Source organism: Chinchilla lanigera, unplaced genomic scaffold (genome assembly GCF_000276665.1).
Source record: "Chinchilla lanigera isolate Chin_1 unplaced genomic scaffold, ChiLan1.0 scaffold00082, whole genome shotgun sequence".
Taxonomy (NCBI): Eukaryota; Metazoa; Chordata; class Mammalia; order Rodentia; family Chinchillidae; genus Chinchilla; species Chinchilla lanigera.
In genome coordinates this window covers 3281631-3302647 of record NW_004955483.1, presented here as the reverse complement: position 1 = coordinate 3302647, position 21017 = coordinate 3281631, and positions in this window count along the sequence as shown.

Here is a 21017-nt window from a genome sequence, read left to right as displayed (position 1 = left end):
AAAAAAAAAAAAAAAAAAAAAAGAAAAAGAAAACTTACTGTTCCTTTTCTTTTCTTTGGTGCTGTGAGATTTTCAGATTTCTTTTTCCATAATCTTACCACACTGAGCACCTTCAGATGTCACAATAAAATCACATTTTATGAGGTTAATGCAGTCTAATAAGTGCAGTTGCAATACAGAATTCAACATTGTATTTGGAAGATATGAAACCTAAATTCCACCACTAACTAACTGTGAACTCTGGTCAAGTCATTCAGCTTCTCAAGGGCTTGGAGGTAACTTCTTTCTTTCTAAGATAGGAATATTAATACCTTACCTGTCTAACAACATAGAACTAGATAAGCTGATCTCTTGATTTCCCCATAGACTGAAAATATCTGTGATTCTTAGAGAAAAGTCAACAAATGACACTTGAGAATGACATGGTAATAATCCTATGATATTTCAAAATGTTAGTATTAACATAAATGGGCTATTGGTGTATTCATTGAAGGTAAACAAATTACCACTGCAAAGCAAGTTAGCAAAAGGGCAGCTTTCATTTTGAAATTGTGTATCCTGTGTCTCAATCAATCATTTTCCTTCATTTTTGGGGTCAGATTTAGTTCCATATTTTTTGGTGACATATGAGCATATAAAGGAAAAAATGTAGCTATTACTGGCTCCACAAATGACATGAGATGGTTGATTCTCCTCCACTCTGAAAATGCATTGAATATGTAACATGAAGATATTAAAGGGAATGGCTACTAAGCTTCGTTATTTTATAAAAAGCTTCTTTTGTATTTAGTTGCTTCCTTCCCTGAGCTAAACTTGTGTTCAGCATTAGAACTCATGTCTATCATTTTAAACAGATTATTTTTCTTTTGGAAAGGCACTTGATTGTGTAAATGTGCTGAGGGTGAGACAACTAAACAAGTGTGTTCACAACGTTGTCCATGAAACTTTCTGAGACTTGTGTATTGCTTTAAATTGCTATCAAAAATTCTTGGACTAAAAGCTAACTTATTACACAGGTATATGTTAGATAAACAGTTGTTCATTTGTGCAATATATTGATTCATAAACATTGAATACCTATTAGGAGCCAGACACTTTGATAAGACTAATGTAGAATAATGGGTAGACTGAGATTTCCCTTGGCTTCACAAAGCTATGAAAATTTTCTGTGATAACACAAAGGAAGTTCCAACTATTCCACCTAGAAAGTCCTGGAAATTTTACAGATTTTGGGCAGGTATTTTCAATATGCTCATGACAACTGACTTGTGATATTTCCTAGGAAAATAATGCAGAGTTGGAAAATTAAAAACCAGAGAGCACAAGCATATCAGAGGAAGCATATATTTTGGGACTGATGGAAAAAGAGATGTGGAAAAATATTAGGAGAAAAATATTCAGATTCAGAGAGGTACAGGAAGAATCAGGAAAGGAGATCTGTCAGTAAAGAGTATAGAGAGAGTTTAAGGAATTTACTCAAATACTGTAGAAAATCCTGGTAGAATAATGACAGACAAGAGGTTTTAGTGGTTAGCATTAAGGTGGGCTCTGAGATGACTGCAAGTTTTCCAGGGTCACTATGGCACTTCTTGGCATCCCTCAGACAAGCAGCCCACATTAGTTCATCAACACATTTTCAGACATCACAGCACTGAATTCCCCACTCCCAGTTGAGCCAGTCTTTCTGTGTTAGCTTTCCTTTGCTGTGACAAAACCTGAGACCTAAAGAAGGAAAGATTTATTTCAGCTCACAGTTTCAGAAGTTTCAGTCCATGGTCACTTGGCTCCTTACTTCTGGGCCTGAGGTGAGGAAGAATATTGTGGCAGGGATGCTGTGGCAGAGCAGGGCTGCTCATCACATGGTGACCAAGAACCAGAGAGTGTGAGGAAGGGGCCAAGGACAAAACACACCCTTGAAAGACAAACGCCAAGTGACCTACTTCCTCCCACTGGGACCCATCTCCTTGAGTTTCCACTACTCCCCAAAAGTGCCACCTGCTGGAGAGAAAGTGTTCAACATATGATCATTTAAAACTCACATTGTAGCACTTACCTTCTGTGCCTTGGGACCTTGATACTCAAACTACATGGTGAAGCAATGTCCATGATTGATGGAGGTCATGATGAAGCAGCCCCAAGCAGGACTTAAATTAACCAATTGGCTTTTTAAGTTTACTTGTGGATCTGTCCAAAGCCTAAGCTGCTTGTCTGGTAGTGGAGGACAGACTCATAGTGAGTGAACCTCTGTGAGTCACTAATCCCTTCTAAAACTGGTAGTGGCAGATGAAACCAGAAAGCCTCAAATGATAAAACAAGATCACAGCCAAGGCAAGTGAGGAAGGAACTAAAAGAAATGACAAAAAAAAAAAAAAACAGAATTCTGTTTTTCATCTATTGCCAAAGGAGAATCCCTGGGATCTGATATCTCATTTTATGGGCTCGAAGACACTTCTCTGTGTGAAAACCAGTATCCAAGACTAGGCCTACACATCTCAAATCTCCTCTGCCTATCTGCTCTCTTTTGCTCTCAACTCTCTTCTAGGTTTTAAGAAGTCTTCATCCTTGTGTCCTATGTTTTGATGACTGTTTCTGATATCAAACTTTCCTAGGAGAGCCATCAGTTCTTCAGACAAATAACAATGCTGATGTTCTACCCTGGAGTATTAGAGAGCCAGTAGTTTATAAGAGAATTATTATCTCCCTAAAGTTTTAAAATATGTCTGAAGTCAAACCATGTATATTAAGAAGCTCCATGACCTAAGCATACGTGAGAGTGGGGGTCAAACTTTTTTTCTCTACCACAGCTTCCTAAAACTAAGAAACGAGCAATATGCCTAAGAAGTGGTAAAATACTGATAATGGAAGTAAGGAGAGTGGCTGGATGTCCACTGAAGGGGACTTGTGTTTTACTGCTTCCCAGGCTGAACCTTGACAAAGCTACATATTCTAACACAGGTAAGGAGGTGCGAGAGACATCTTGTTTCTAGTTAAAGTCCTAAAAGTCAGTAAGAATCCAGAGAAAGGAAATATTCTCCATTGTGTCTATGTAGAAGATTCTCTGCTTAGTTCTGGTGGGATTTCCAGTGTCTCATTTATGAACAGATTTCATAGAAAGGACATAAAGAATCATAATTACACAAACAGTCAAGAGAAGGCCAGACAAAAAAGACTACCTCTGTGGATGTCTTTACTGACGGATGAGTGGTAAACATGGAAGAAGACACTGAAGATCCCTTCCCCACTGCATCCCATGTCCCATTGCTGACAGGTACAGAGAGGGTCCAGGTGTATGGACCAGGGCTGGGCCCTACTGTGAGCCAAGTAGAGTTCAGTCTTCTCACCAGGGAAGAGAGGAGAAATAATATTTTTTTGACAGTATATAGCAAGTTTTTCCACAGGCTGTGCATTTTATCACCAAATGTGTATACACCTTATACATTTATTTGTTTGTTTGTTTTGATTTTTTTCTGGTACTGGGAGTTGATCTCAAAACCTCGTGCTTGCCAGGCAGGTGCTGTGCCACTGAGCTAAATCCCCAGCCCCATACCTTATACATTTAGAAAAGACACTCTCAATACCACTGTAGATAAATAACAACAACAAAAAATCCATAATGTTACCTTAGGCTATTGAAATATCATATTCTCTGGATGATTTTCAGTCTCTTCAGATTTTAGATAGAGTTCCCAATACACAAAAATTAATTCATTAAAACCTCCCAATCAGAAAACTGAAATAAGGAGCAAACACAGCAGAATAATAAATCACTTCAGATCCTGGGGGCAAAAATCATAAACCATCTCTGGCCTGGGAATGACATTGTCCTTCCTCATTGGCCTGATAAACAACCTTGGGAAAAGAGTCTGTACAATAATAGTCATATGTAGCTGTTGGAAAAGAAGCCATAGGCTCTTAAATTTGACATGCTCTTTATTCTGTTTGTATTTTCTAGCAAAACAACTAATTATTTCCTGAGTTCATCCTTCCTATAATTCCTTGACTTTATCAGCAAGAAATAGATAACACATACTAACAACATAAGTGCTTCCTTTAGGGCTAAGGGTGTGCAATACATTGTCTACCATCCAAGTTATTAGAGGAAAGAGTTTCAGTAAATATTTTGTTATGCTACAAGAAGAGTTGCCAATTTTATAGGTTGCAATATGTTTCTGCCCCTGCTGCCTGACAGCTAAGGTAAGAACATATATTAGAGGTTTGTTGTAGCATTTTCAATTCCAGCTACTCATTTTTTATTAGTTCAGAGAAGTATCAGCTGCTTTCACAAACAGACTCCAAATTAATTCAATACCCTGAAGAAGATGAAGCTTATTCTTCTCACAGTAACCCAAAGTAGAATTTCTAAGTGGATGGTAGGTTTCCTCATTGAATTCAGTCATGGTCTTGGGTCCTTTCCAAGGACATTCAATCCATGCCAAAAGATCTTCATGGGGTCACATGGATTTGCAAAGGGGCTCAGCAGTAAATCATGGTGGGAAATGGATGGTAGAACAAAACTGCTCACTTTATGGCTGCCAGGAAGCAAAAAGAGTGAGGAATTGGTTAAAGCCCGATATCTCCTTGGGCACACTCCTGCTGACCTAACTTCCTTTCACTGATTGTACCTCCTAGAGGGCTTACCACTACAAATAGCATGGCAAGCTGGGAATCAAATTTTTAACATGTGGGCCTTTTGATGACACACCTCTGAACCATAAGGAGATATATATATATATATTCATATTCATATTCATCTAACCATGTAAATCTAACCATATAGTTATACCTTAACCTGAAGAGTATGAGTACACATATATAGTCATATGTAAGTGTCCAAAAATGATTGGATTCAGGAGCCCTCAGGATAGAAAAACCCATGTATGCTCCAGTCTTATGAATGAAATGGTGCCGTATTTGCATATAGACCACAAACATCCTCTCGAATGCTTCATGGACCCTTAGATTACTTGCAATAGCTAGCACAGTGCAAACGCTGTGTCAGTAGTTGTGGGGAAATAATGACAAAGGGAAAGTTCTGTAAGTGTTTTGTATAAATGCCATTTTGTTGTTTCAATTTCTTTTACCGTGGTGTGTGAATCTGAGGAGGCACAAGCTTTTGGACATAGAGTGTTCACTGTTTAAGTCAAACCATCTCCATCCCACAAGGGGATGCAGTTCCTTACTTTCACCTCCAGAACATCATCCCAGTACTCTTTAGATCCCTTGTTCCTTGTGGCCTTATGTTACATTCCACCCAGAGAGGCTGCCTGGGTAGTTTCTCTTGTCAGAAGACACCTGCATATTTTTGCCTTTAAACTCTTCATATCTCCTGTTGAAGAAAAACACATGGAATTTGATTCCACATGAAGACAAGAGTCAATTCAGTCCTTCTGGGGTTTCATCTTGAGCAACAATGCTTATAAAATATCTGAGTAAAAGCTATCTTTTTTTGATAGCTTTTTTCTGATATCAATAAGGTGGTATTTGTAACCTGTGCAACCAGGATCTTTGGGAAATAACCTTGAATCTTATTGCAATCTCATAAAACTATTTTAATGCATTGTCCCAGGGTTATAGGCAAAGAACACAACCACCACCTTTAATAGGGCTGTGGAGGAGAGAATAAATTGTGCTCTGTAAGACCAGAGGGCAAAATGAAGAGGAGTAGAATTGAAATAAATGCTTGGTATAACCATCAAGGTGTTTTTGTTTACTTTTGTTATGTTTTAATCTTTCACTTATCTATTTGCAGAAGACGGCTACAGTATTATTTTACTAAGGCAAATATATTTTTTGTTTTTCTTTTTACAAACACTGGTGTAGAGAAGATGGAATTTGGCCTTGAAATTTGTTTTGTCCCTTGAGGAGTAGTTAAGTTCTTGCATAAGTTCTGTGAGGGGAAATAAAGTTTACTTTGGTCTTCATGTGTGTGATGCTACATCCCTGACTCACATAAGCCTTACATATCTACATCCTTGAGACAACCTGTGCTTTCCCTCTTCTGTCCATATGGATTTCCTTCTCCTCTAACCATACCCATTTGAGCTGTAAGGCATTCCTTTGAGCTTCTAGATTCTGGGCATTTACATTTACACACATCTGGCCTAGTTCTGGACTAGGTGATTCCTTACCCTTAAGTCTTCCTGGGTAACTCAGACTCTACATCTGAAAGAAGGATCACATCTGGATAGCCAACCATCATCCACAGCCCACAACCCAGCCTGATTCTCCTCTATTGCATTTTACTCACTTTAAGATATCCAATTTATTGTTTTAAAATATCTGATCAGAATCTGTCTTAAAACAGATGACAACTAAATAATCACTACTGTCCAAAGAAAACATTAGGGGGAGGGGGTTATTGGGAATTTCACTCAGGCTATTGGCACTAAGCTACATCTCCAGCCCTATTTCATTTCTTATTTTGAGAGAGGGCCTCCTTATGTTACTAAGTTGCCCAAGCTGGGCTCGACTTTGCCATCGTCCCCAGAATACTGGAATTGCAGGCATGCATCTGGCATAGAAAGAAGTCAATATAAATTGACCTATAATAATAGCTGATGGTTTCAAACATTCCCATTGTTGAAGAATCTTAACTGGTACATCTGTGTGTAAAGTACTGTAGATACATTTCCTCAACTCTGACACTACTTTCCTATCCACTGACTTGAAAAATAAAATCACATTAGATAATATGTCAAAGTCATTCTAAGTACATTTCTAATGCAAAACTAATTTTAAAATTAAATGTTAACATCCCAGAAAATGTCTGAAGATAAAAATACTAACACTATAAATATGATCAGCAGATGAAGAGGTGGAAGTAACACATCCTAAGAGTGCATGATTTGCCTTTACTTTTTCACCTGCTACGCCTTACATTTACACTTCCAATTTTAGTAATTATTTTACATCTTTGTCTGCACTGTCTGTTATCATTTGGTTTCTGTTGACATTTGGTTTCCTTAGATTATTTTGACCTCAATCAATCAGTAAATGTCTTCAAAATATCTCGGCAGCTAAGCAGGGCATTTAAATAGTCCAAGAAACTACTCCCACACTCAAGATGTATTTTAGGTTGTTTGAGAGTTCACTTACAAACACATCCATAGCTACTGTCCCATCCCACGCATTGCACATGCTCAATAAATATATACTGCATTGTAAAATTTTACTGACAGATAATGACAGCCAAAGATTAATGCTAGTGGTATAACGCATCACATGATGGTGTCGTAAGAATTACAAGCTCCAGCTTAGCTTGTCATAAGAATTACAGCCTTGGCATGCAGAAGAGTTGTTCAGGTGGCTCTTACCTGAGGTCACTTGGCCTGAACCCCCAGTGCTGTGGATGCCGTTCAGCATGTCCCTGTTCATTTGTAGAAGGAATCCCTTCCTTAGCCAAATACAAGCCTGTCCTGTTGGCTTGTCAAAGAAGGCACAAACTGGATTTCGCTTCTTTCCCATATATTTGTCCAGAGACTTCTGTTCGGGAAGCATTCGGAACAACCATACCCTGTAACTGGGAAATATAGGGAACTCATGTCTACAAAGACAATTAAGAGGTTTTTGTTCTTAACAATTTGTTTTCCCACATTCTACTTCCCTTCCCACAGTGGTGGTATCCATTTGCAATGAAAAGCTTTTGTCCCTTCATGATTATGCCTGTGCCATCCACGACCTAGGACACCTTGGCCTTCATTTTTACTTCCTCAAATTAAAAGCCATTGTAGTCTCTCTCCATTAAGGATACGACACCTCAGCAAAACATATATTAAAAGGTGCACTTAGAACATACCTAACTGTGATGATATTCATCATTAGCAAGTTTATTCTTCAGAGCCACCTGTGAGGGAAGACTAAGAACTCCATTGTATAAAAAAGCAAGGTGTGGATCTGAGAGATTACATCACCTATTCAGTCTATTGCAGGAGGTGTATTAGTCACGTTCTCATCACCCAGACAAAAATACCTTACACCAACAACTTAAGGGAGGAGAATTTATTTTGGTTCATAGCTTCAGGTGTTTAAGTCCATGTTCAGCTGAATCTAAAGCAGGAGAACAATGATAGGAAGGAATGGAGAGGAAGCCTGCTTACCCCATGCAGTCAGGAAACAGCAGGAAGAGTGCTGGAGAGAAAAGGCCAGGGACCAGGTACAGTGCCCAAAGTTGTTCTCCCGTGATCCACCCAACACATGCACAGGTGTGCTTCAGTAATCTCCTAGACTTCCTCAGGCAATCAAATCGACATAGGATATGCAGAGAAGATGGAACTCTCACACATTAACAATGGAAATGCAAATGGTCTGGGTACTCTGAAAAATGTTTTATCTGTTTCTTATAAATTAACTGAATCTCCTCAAAAAATTAAAACCAGAAATTCTATTCAACTCAGCTATTCCCTTTCTAGATATCATCCCGAAAGAATTAAAGACATCATAGTACTAGGCTTTATGAATACCCATGTATAGATCAGCACAGTTCATAGCTAAGTCTTGGAAGCAACCTATACGTCCATTAACAGATGAGTGGATAAAGAAAAAGTGGTATTTACACACAGTGGAGTACTGCTGTCCTATAAAGAGGAATAAACTTGAGTTATCTGCAGGAAAATGGGTGTACTTTGAGACCAAATGTTAATTGAAATAAATCAGACACACAAATTTAACTATTGAGTAGTTTTTCCTTATGAGAAATGCAAAATATAAATAAAGGGCAATACAGAAGGTAGGTAATGGGAAGTAGGAAGTCATATCTTTTGCAAAAGTGGTGAGGACTGAGAGATGGTGAGAAGGCCAAGGAGAAGGAAGGAAAGGAAAAGGGGCCTAAGATAGCATTAAGATGTGTAATGCTCATGTACCATCTCCCCATGAGGAAGGTAATCACTATGTACTGCAAAAATGCACTAATACAAAATAAAAATGGGAGAAAAGTGCCTGCCTCAAAGGAAATTTTTAAAATTTTATTAAAGACAAATTCATCGACTTTTTTGTAGATCATGCTTTTGGCACAATACCCCAAGTGACAAAAATTTTCTCCAATGTTTTTACCTAGAATGTTTACAGTGGTTCATTTTACATTTAGATTTAATAATCATTTTAGTTTATTTTAAATAAGGTATGGATTCACTGTAATTTTTTATATGAATACCTAGTTATTCCAATAATATTTAATGTGATATCTACAAATTTTTCATTGAAATGTTTTGGTTCTTTTGTCATGAAAGCCATAGTTTTGCTGATTTATAATGACTCATTGAACTCAGGACCTTGCACTTGCCAACCAGGCGCTGTGCAGCTGAGCTATATCCCTGGTCCATTCTTGTGTTATTCTTAAGTGATTTTTTTTTTTTTTTTTTTGGTTTTCTCCGGTACCGGGAACCAAACTCACGACCTTGCGCTTGCCAGGCAGGCACTTTGCCGCTGAGCTAAATCCCCAGCCCCCTTAAGTGAATTATTTAATTTCATGTATGTGGACATTTTCCTGTTACATTTTTATTATTTTATAGATTAACATCTATATAGAAAATGGACTCCAAATCAGAGTTTTGAGGAGCATGACTTTTGTCGATCAAGGCTATGAAGATTTATAAGAAGGTGGAAGGGAGGGACATTTTCCTTCCTTTTTCATGTTTTTCTTTCACTTATAAAATCACATTTTGTATGATTTCATCTTTTATATTATTTAATTTATGGCCTAAGTTGTATGTTCATGAATGTTCCATATGTATAGTACAAAATAATATTACTGAGTAAGGAATGTTGACCTGTCCCACTGTCACTTGGGGTTTTCTCTTTAGCTTTTGGCCTTGTCAGTTTTTGTTTCATGAATTTTGAAGCTCTCACAAAAGCATACAAATTTAGAATTGTTGTATCATCTTGGAGCCTTAACTCCTTCATAATTACCCTTGAAAACTGGAAAATACAGTAAGAAAACAATGCCACCTTCCATAGTTCATTATTACATATGTTGGATGATACACATAATTATTAAGGGTATGGCTGATGACATTTTTATTAATCAAAATATAGACACTAAGTCTACAGACCAATTCAGAGTACTTTTGACAATTAAAAAATCCAACAATTATTCATTTGCATGCTGACTGGAAATTCCAGAACCCTTTATTAAAACTCAAAAGTAATGAAATACGCTCAACAAATGTTTTCTAAAATTACCTATTCTTGTTACATTGATTCATTAATTCATATATCGGATAATTCTAATAACTTATAAAGATGGAAGAAAACATGGAGTGCACCTCCTGTGGAATAATGATAACCAAGTCCGAAGTAAGTTCTTGGATTCCTTTTCAGGAGTGTGTATCACCTCCCTAGGTAAGGCTTGCAAAATGCAAAATTTCTCGCCTTGGCATTGATCACCTTACAAAGTGGGTAAAATAATGTCCATATTGAACAAGGTTTTGATCTTCATTTTCCTTCAGATTAAAAAAGGAAAGATGCATGTGTCCATGTCTGTTTGCTTGTGCACCTGCTTACACACAGATGCTTGTGTGTAGCCACTACACCCTCCTTTGCAGTGGCCGACACTATATCAAAGGTTTAAAACTCCAGCTTTGTTATACATGGACAGTTCCATATTTTGGGGGTCAAGTCAAAAGGAAGGAAGATTACATGGGTGGGAAATAATATTACAGGTGAGGCTTGGTGGTTTGGAGAGCCACCACCATTATTTCTCATGTTTGTTGGGTTAGAGTCTTAACAGCAATTTCAAGATTAAAGTACTGTAGCACAAGATACAGAGCAGAAGTTTGATATATTGAATAAAACAATCAGAGGAAGATATTGTTGTTGCTCAAAATCATTAATGTGTTACATCTGCAAAAACAAATCTCACCCTATACAATTAAATTTTCCTTAAAATATTAAAAAATCTTCAAAAAATATGCTGAAATTAAGTGGATATGTTGAGGGCAATGAATCGATTGGCATTAGTAAGTCCACATCTCTTTAAAGTCTTTTTTTTAAAGCTTAGTTGTAATCTTAGCATTCTTACTTTAGTTTCAGACTAAGAAAATGATAGCATAGTCTCTACAGATGGGATGGGCAGTGGTGATAGTACCACATTTCAATCTTTAAATACAAGTGTGAACGGCACTTTAATGTACTAATTTCACAGCTCAAGCCATCAAACTAATCTTTGAACTAAATTACACCCATCTCAAAAAAGATCTAGAAGCCAATCCCTATACAACATTTTGCCTTAAGAAACATTCCTCTCTGGCAATGTCTACTATGCATCTTTCACAATTACAAATTACAGGAAAAATTGCCAGCTTGCTCACCACAAGATTTTTAGAAGAGTTTGCCTGTTACATTGCGCCTATCTTGAAGTTTGTAAAAGGAAAGGACAGCTTGTTAAAGCCATGTCAGGAAAATATTGGGCCACAACAAACCAAAGTCAGACTAATTAAAGCAGCAGTGTGTTTGTCAGGATAAGGACACACCCGACTTGTATTGCCCAAGTAGGAAAACAAAAATCATCCTTCAGCAGCCTTCAAAGGAAAATTTTAAGTTAGGACTAAAAATGTATACAAATTGTTCTGATTTTAGATTCCTCAATCAACAACTTTTTAATTATTCTATTGACAGCAAACATTTTTCTGTGTTAACTGTGTCCTTTCATTCCTCTCTTGGACCTCAAGTTACATGAACAACTGGCAAATTAAAGGCAAACTCAGACCGTAGGAAGATCACTAACAATGACTACACAGATGCTGACTTCAGTGTGTCCAAAGATTAAAATAACATGAATGGCTGGTTTCCATAAAAAATCAATAACCATAATTGTCAGCAGAAAGATAACTTCATGTTGAAGCACCAAATATGATGAAGGATCCATGAACCTTTTGAAAATATACCCATAATTTGAATACAATACGTTGTGCAGATCAGGAGGAAAATAGTTTAGGACCTTCAGATTAATTCTCTGAACCACTTCTGGTTGCTAGAATTTGATTGACTTTACTTTCAGCTTTAATCCCACGGAAGAGAGCTATGTGTTTGTATCATGAAAGTGTTACCTGTTATTTCATGATTAGAACAAATAAATCAAAAGAAATTTGGTACTTGGAAATTTTATGAAATTGTTGCTTTATACCTAAATTATAAAAATTATACATTTCCATGGCAAATAAAAACTAGAGTATAAAATGTCAAACATTCAATCAGCAAATCCTATTTATGTTACATGATTGCATTCCACCCCCTCACTTGCACTGCTGTAACAGCCTCCTACCTACTCTTCCGACCTCCTTCAGCTTTCAGTTTCGCACACCGCAATCAGCGATTCAGCTCAGATATAAATCAGATCTTCCATATTCACACTGGAAGCACTCCCTTGGATTCCACTGCTTTTGAGTGGAATCTCAGGCCCTTCTTCCTACTGAGTTCTTGTGAAAACAGCACCTCACTATTTCCCCTTCCCACCTTGCTCCAGAGTCACTCGCCCCTTAGCATTTCTGAACCTCAGCACAGGCACAGTGTCTTGGCTCAAGGTCCTTGTACCTGCTCAGCCTTTCCTGAATATTCTCCCCATAGATACTGGTTTTCCTCTCTACTCACTCAGATCCTGCTTAAGAACCGAGATCACAGAAAAGAACAACCCTCTCTCTCCTTATTCTCTTACTTTGCCTCTTGTTTTCCTAGTATCATTCACTGTTGTTACTGAGTTCTATATTTGTTATTTGCATCTCACCTAGACTATGAATTCTACAAGGGCAGGGACTTGGTCCCAATTAGATTGTCAGCACAAGAAGGAAGTCAATTATTTACTGAATGGAATGCACCATATAAAAGTCACTGTTCTTGGACTGGGGATTTAGCTCAGAGGCATAGCCGTTGCCTGGCAAGCACAAGGTCGTGAGTTCGATTCCCAGTACCGGAAAAAAAAAAAAGTCACTGTTCTTAATACCTCAATGTGTAACCCTCTATATATGCTTTTCAGAGATACATTTTTCAATGATATTGTCGTCATCCTTTCAATATGTGTATGTATTTAATTACCTCCAAGTGCTTTCATTCTTTTCCTGAAAAAGAAATAGAACCAATTTCACCACTATCTCAACGACCATTTGGCACACCTACCTGAAAATCAGAAGATATTCTTCTGTGTGTGCTAACTACTTGGGTAGATATTAGGTATTTGAATAACACCACATGGACAGCAACTTTCTCATCATCTGTCCCTTTCTCAGACAGAGATGCCTGGTTATAAGCCCTACTTTGTCTCTTAAGCAACAAATACCTGCTTTTTGCTCTATTTCTATTGACCCCCACTCACTGTGGAAATAAGTCTCATTCCCTTCCTGGTTTTAATTTTAAGTCAGTTCTGTTATACGCATGCACAACTGACACATTGTGACTATTAAACAGGTAAGATGAGTTTCAATGAGTGCTTTTGTACTTTTAAAGCTATACATGTTTCTCAAAAATGAGGAACTTGGTGTTATTTGTGGCTATATTCCCTTTGCATAGCTAATATCTGGCCTTTAATAGGTGTTCAGAAGATAATTTTAATTGAGTAAGTAAAGTAATGGATGAACTAAAGTGGATCAGCCTTATGTCTGTTTGAATTTTGTTTCTGTTTTTGAGCCCTTCCTAGGAAGCATCTCCTCCTTGTCCGCATCACTAAGCAGCTCTTAACTTCTGGCTTACTTTCCTCCCTTTTGTTAAATTCTACTTCTGTTTCTGATATATAGCACAATTAACCCCATCCTGGGAGCCCTCTAAGCCCCTTTACATGATATTCCTCTCAGTCAGATTGGTAACAATCAAAAAGGGCATCATACACTAAACTGGGGTGTTTGGAAAGGTGTTTTCTTGTGTCACAGACGGAAAGGTGTAGTGTGCTGAATGTGACTGATGACCTGATTCACTGATTAAAATTAAAATTCACATTTTTTCAAATAAGCATTTCTGCTATGTAGCTCTCAGCTAAAGGAATAAAAGTAACAATACATAGGCCGTCTATATTTAAAGATTAAAAGTGACAATAGAAGGAATGAATGCCAATCAAAAGACCAATAATTTCACAAATAATCATCCACCTGTATCACAGGGAAGCACAGATTCATGCTGAAACAGGAGTGGATTCTTGAAGCACAGAGAAGATGGAGAAAAGCTTGCATGTGGTGATATCACTTCTGTAAAAAGAAATGATCACCCTCCCTTTCCATATACATATGCACATGCTTTATTGAATCATACGACTTTGAAAAGCATGCAGATGAGTACTTATTAGGTGTAAACAATGAAATGTGGGTTAGCTGGGGTTTGAGTGAAATTAAATAAACTGACATTAATGCAAGTGGAGGGAAAAATGTGGTTGGAAGGAATCAAGCTTAATCAAATGGAAACTACCTTTTTAAAAGCATATAAATACTCACATTTCTATAAAAAACAATAGCAAACATTTAGGTAATGCTTCCTCTATAACAATCATTGCTCTAGTACTCAAGATATCATTTAATATTCCAGAAACACCATGAAGAACATATAATTATCATCTCAATTTAGTTACAGATGATGAAATTTAGGCATAGAGAAGTTAAGGTATTAGCTAAAGTCACACAGCTAGAAAGCAACAGTCTACTTAAATGCAGTCTGACTTCAAAGGTCTTACACTTAACCATATGCTTTCCTGCCTCTCAGACCATATGCAGTGACTAAAGAAATAAAAAATAATTCTTAGAAATCCATGCACACCCTGGTAATTAACAAGATATCACTGGTTTTAAATTGTACATTTCACTAAACCACACTAATTGGTCTAGTTGTAGCTAATTGCATTTCTGTTCAAAAAGTTTTAGATTTGACTATACTTAGTATACAAAAATACCACTTTTCTGCTCATGACTGCTGTTCTGTAAGGATTAAATCCTCCTGGATGGAATCAGTTGTACCTGAAATGACCTGTCCTTATAGTTAGCAAAAAATGAATTATCAAGAATTTCATTTCAAAAGCAGTTGATGGGAGAGAGTATCTATTTGTTACAGGTGCCTTTTAGATAAGATTCAATTCCTCAGTGAAGTAGGGAGTATCTAAAAGTCTTTCTAAGTGGAATGTAAGTAACCTCCTGTGGATAGCATAAAGAGACTGAGGAGTCTACAGTACTACAGATGACTACCTTTTCTACAGTGGAGAGACACTAAGGCAAAGGAGATTACACTTTCTGAAATTGAAGTTAGCAAGGACCAAAAATAAAATGGAGTTAAATGGCTGAAGAACGATTTTTTTTATGACAACAAAAGGAGCTTTGGGCTTAAACCCAGGTTCCCAGTAGACTCTGGGCAACCTGAACGGAACCCAAGTCTTTCCCTGAAAGAAGCTGGCCACGAAGTGATGACCCCTAGCTTCTCATTCACTGAGCAGCCTTCAGAGCCTGAAGTTTCTCTGCCAATTTTACTTAAGCTGCAATATCTTCTTTACCTGAACAAGTTGCTTATTCAGCTGATCTTGTGAGACAGAGCTTCCTCTATACAATCATCCTTTGATGTTCTGGTTTCAAAATCAGCTTTTTTAAGTTTATTTGGGCCCAATTTGTCCTCTAAAACTTAATTCTCTGTGAGGAACCTGATAAAATATGGGTTCTGGACTTGTTAAGAGGAGCAAACCTCATACCTGGGTCCCCTCCTGGGCCATGCTCCCCATCCAATCTTCCTCCCACAATCTGACATCTGTGAGCCATAATGGTTCTTAGCAAAAGACCTCTGACCACGGAGCTGCCTGTCTTCAAAGATACATCTTGATCTTGACATGCATCAAAATGCATATTCAGGGTTTAGAAGAGTGATGCCTAAGGTGATTCTGAATGATGGGGTGGGAAAGGGGTAAAATGAAAGATTCTTTCATTCTTAAATAGATAGAGTGTGCATTCAAATGCCTGGAGGGAAACCGTGATTGACAGGGAAGAGATATGTTAGGACAGAGGTTAAAGGTGGACGGCAAGGTTTCAGAATTGTCAATGTAGTCATTGTCACTAAAGCATTCAGCCAAAAGAGGCCACTGTGAGATGTAAAGAAAGGGAAAGAAGCTCTTGGGTCAAGGACAGTCTTTTTTGAAAGAAGTAAGAAGATTTGGTAAAAGAAAGAATAATGAATAGAGAAAAACAGCATCTGTAATGAATGTTATCACTACAAAAGAATGAGTAGGATGTGGGGTAGGTGAGAGAATAGATGGATTGACCTTAGGTGAAAATCAATAGCTCTTCATTAATACTATCCCAAATAGAAAAGATAATGAGGCCAAAGAAGTAGATGATTCTACAAAATAAGGTCATGACTAGCTAGAATAAATTACACTCCCTATAGCTGGTCAGGGCCACTGTGCTATTTTCAAAAAAAGAGTCTTACTATTGAGTTTATGAGTAGGACAACATACACCATAGGAAAGGAGTGCTTCATATAAGGCCAAGTCTCCATCTTGAACAAAGTAACTGCCATTACTGGGACATGGATCAATGAAGAGGTGTCCCGTATATCCTGGACTCCAAATGTTAGCTCATTGCATGGCTTCTCATGTCACACGCTCTCCGTAGCCTGTCCCCTTTCCAAGAATACCTCCATTCTTCCCACATTTCTGTTACAGCTGTGACTAAGAAGTGGGAAAGTCCTGGGTGCAATACAGTGATAGAAGCTCACTTAATAGTACCTAGCCAATAATCTATGAATTAAGAAACATGAATACTCAGATGAACAATGATGTTAAACATTTTTCATATATTTATTTGTCATTTACATTTCTTCATCTGAGAAGTGTGTTTTCATCTCAGATGCCCACTTTTTTATTGGATCTTTGAATTCTGGGGAACTGATTTTTTAAAAGTTCTTTAAATGTTCTAGATAGAAGTCTTTGTCCAAGGGACAGTTGGCTAAATTTTTTCCAGTTCATGGCTTTCTTTTTACTCTGATTGTAACACCTCACCCCAGAAAGAATGGCTATCATCAAGAAACCAATCAATAACAAATGCTGGAGGGGCTGTGGAGGAAAGGAACCCTTCTCCACTGCTTGTGGGACTGTACACTGGTACAACCACTGTGGAAATCAGTTTTCAGATTCCTCAGTAAACTAGGATTAGAGGTCCTATTCAACCCAGCTATTCTCCTACGGGTATTTTCCCAGAAGAACTAGAAACATCATACCACAGTAATATATTGTACCCATGTTTATAGCAGCATAATTTGTAAAAACTAAAACTTGAAAACAACCCAAATGTCCATTAACTGAGAAATGGATAAAAGGATGTGATATTTTTATACAATGGAGTACTACTCAGCTATAAAGAAATATAAACTCAAGGCTTTTATAAGTTAATGGATTCAACTAGAGGCCATATTCATAAATGAAATAAAACAGACTTGCATGTATAAATATTGCATTGTCTCCCTATTGTAAGAAACTGAAAGAGTAGATAAGATCCAAATGCACAATAGATGTAGTGAAAGTGAAAGAAACTGCTCATAGGGAAAGAACAACTGGGATAGGGAAAAGAGGAAAAAAAAGGAAGGGGAAAAAGATATACACACACAAGACAGCTAAGATAATTGTGCTACTATTTTCTATTAGTTTATTGAAAGGAATGGTTAGTGCTTATATTGTTTGAACAGTTTTGCATGCCTATACCCTGTAATCTGAGCAACTACTTTGAAGATAGCAGCAGGCAATATGCTAACCACTGCTGATTTCCTGTCATCTTGTTATGAAATGCTGTACCATTTTTATTACTTTTTACTGGGGAAAAAATGAATTCTATAGGACAGAAACATTAAAATGCAAATTCAAGAAAGAGAATGATCAGTGTATTTTAAAAAAGAACTCTCATAGATGTAAGAAGTTTAAAAAAAATCTTTCTACATGTAATGTGAAGAACATTAAAATCTCAGCTATTTTCTTATCCCTGAGACACATAACCCAATGCCTGCAACTTAGAAAAGGAGAGTTTTATTTTGGATCACACTTTGTAGAGCTTTCAGTCCATAGTCAGCCAGCTCCAAGGCATGGCAACACTGCAAAGGGGCATGACAGAGGAGACTTGCTAGTGGCATGGAAGACAGGAATCAGAGAAAAGTGAAGGGAAAATACATGGAGATATAGCTTTCCAGGCCATGCCCTGTTGACCCACCTCTTCCAACCAGGTTTTACCTCCCAACAGCACATTTAGCTATAAACTCATCAGTGAACAAATCTACTGATGAATCTGTACCTCCATGATCAGATCATTTCCCAAAACTCCCACCTAAGAGCTCATGAGTCTTTGGGGAGGGTGTGTAGATATGAACCATAACATTCTGCACATGTTCCCCAAAATACTCGTGTATATGCCTATTATACTTTATATCTACATGTATCCCCCAAAGATTCATATGTTCATAGGTGGGGATTTTCACAAGTAGCTGAATCTAGGATGTGTGATACTGGAATTAAGAATGTGTGTTAATTAAATAGATTTAGTATAGTTCTGGGTGTAGATAATAGAAGCCCCACCCTGGGTGTGGGTGGCACCACTCAATGGGCTTATAGACTGGATGGAACATAAAGGGAGAGATTGAAGGCAAGGTTGATGCTGCTGCTCATTGTCTTCTGCTTGCCATGCCGTGGACTATTTCTCCTCTGTGTTGCCCTTCCCTCCTTTAGTTTGTGAGTGTTGTGTATTTTGTCTCAGCCAAGAGCAAAAGTTACTAAGACAATCCCTGTATGCAAAGTGCACTTAGTCAATCTCTATGAGTTGTCAAATTTCTGATAATTTCAACATGGATAAGAAATCCAAATCTAAACTGATAGTTAAGGCAAATTATGAGTTGTGAGCCACTGTAACAATCAAAAGAAAATTAAACACTTCTTACAGAGAAAGAAACAGTGTAAAAACTCCTACTCAAAAAAGGAGAAATGCCAGGCGGGGTGGTGCACACCTGTAATCCTAGCCCTCGGGAAGCTGAGGCAGGAGGATTGTTGCGAGTTTGAGGCCAGCCGGGGCTACAAAGTGAACTCAAGTCCAGCCTGAACTGCATAGTGAGATCTTGTCTTTAAAAAAAAGAACAAAGAGAATAGAGAAATGGCATAGAAAGGAATGGAGCCAAACAGTCTTGAAACTTACATCTCCTAGTTCCATGTCCACCCCCTGGGGCAAGATGTGGAGAGATGTAAGCTCCAAATGGCTTGGGTAGCCCCGTCTCTATAGCATCACTGATGGATGCTGGACTCAGCTCTTAAGGTCTCCTTCTTGGGCTATCTTTGCTTTGCTGCAGCTTTTCTCAGATTTTTTCATGTTCCTAGCTGCTTGAACTTTCTATGTTTCCACTGCACTTTTGGCATCACGCTCACAGCTTCACATATTATACTCTCAAAGGCACACTGCCTGGCCTACAGGCCTTCTGAACTCTGGATGGAAGCCTTCCTGACACCACCACTCTTGCATGGTGTATACCTGTAAAAGCAGCATCCCATGGATGATGCCAGGATCTACCACCAGCTGGAGCAGTACCAGAGCCCTTTTGAATTAAGGCTCACAGGCCTCCAAGTACTTCAGTGATTGAGCAGAGTGAACTGAATCCACAGGATCAGCTCACATGGCAGCCTTTCTCCAACAGAATGCCCTTGGCTCACTTCTGTAAGCAAAGCCTCTCAGCTTTGCACCTTTGTGCCTATAAAGAGTGGGGACATTCTGGTGCCTCACATTCCCTCAAGGCATTTTTCTTGTCCTCCTATTGTAAATTAGTTGGCTTCTTTTTAATGCTTATCTTTCAGGAACCAAGCTTTCCTATGCTCCTTCTTTATAAGGCCAACTTCACTGGAGCTTCCTTTCTGACCAAACTCAAAATTTACTAAATCATTCATTCAGTTGTACCTTTCCCTCTTTATTCTCATGGTAGAGTATGCTAAAAGCCCTCAATAGCACCCATTCCACATCCTCAGCATTAGACTCTCTTGAAATTTCTTCTGCCAGATTAATTAGTCTGCTACTCTTAAATTCAGTCTCCCTCAAATTCTCAGAACTGGCAAAAACTGTAGACAATTTTCTTTTTCCAGAGCACACTACACATGGCCTAAAATGCAACTGTTAGTGGAATCTATCTGAAACCTCATGAGCCTGGTCTTTTCCTCCTGCTTTTTTATCAGCATTCTGTTCTTCTGATCACTGACCAGAATCTCCCATCAAGCTTGGCTGGCAGCATTTTATAGCTGGCTCACCAGCTTTCATCTCCAAACTTTTACATGCTTTCCTGCAAACCAGCTGAATAGGCCTCTAAATCACATTGTCAAATAGTCACAGCAATGACTCCCCTTCTCTGGTACCAAAATCTGTCATAGTTACCTTCTAATCACTGAGATACAATACCCAATACTTGCAACATAAAAGAAGAAATATTTATTTTGGCTTACAGTTTGCAGAGCTTTCAGTACAGGTTGGTATGCCAGAGGGGCATGGCAGAAGAGGGACGTGCATTACATGGCAGACAGGAAGCAAAGAAAGGTCAAGGGAGGAAAGAAGGAGATACACCCTTCCAGACCACATCCCCAGTGACCCACCTCCTCTGACCAAGTTTTACCTCCTATCATTACATTTAGCTACAAATTTAGAGACTACAAAGTCTCTAAATCTTAAACTAAAAGTCATCAGTACACTAATCCACAACATGCCCAACCTATGAGCACATGAAGTTTGTGGGCACATCTAGATTTAAACCCTAACAATTAATCAGCTCTTTATGGAAGGAAGAGTAGTTAAAGTATAAAAGGAGGAATGAAAATCCATTTTGAGCACTAGAAACTACAGATGCTGGCAATGTTGTCACTCAGATAGCAATGGGAATCCTTTGAGATTATCGGAGGTACTTTGCAAGACAGAACAGGGAAAAGACAAAGAATAACACTTCTGTAGAGTATATGTGTTTTTTCCCTCTCTATCCTCAAAAGTAAGTAAGTAAATAAATAAAATTGAAAAAAATGCCAGAATATGAAATTCCCTAGGAAGGACACCAAAAAGTAGGAAAGACAATAT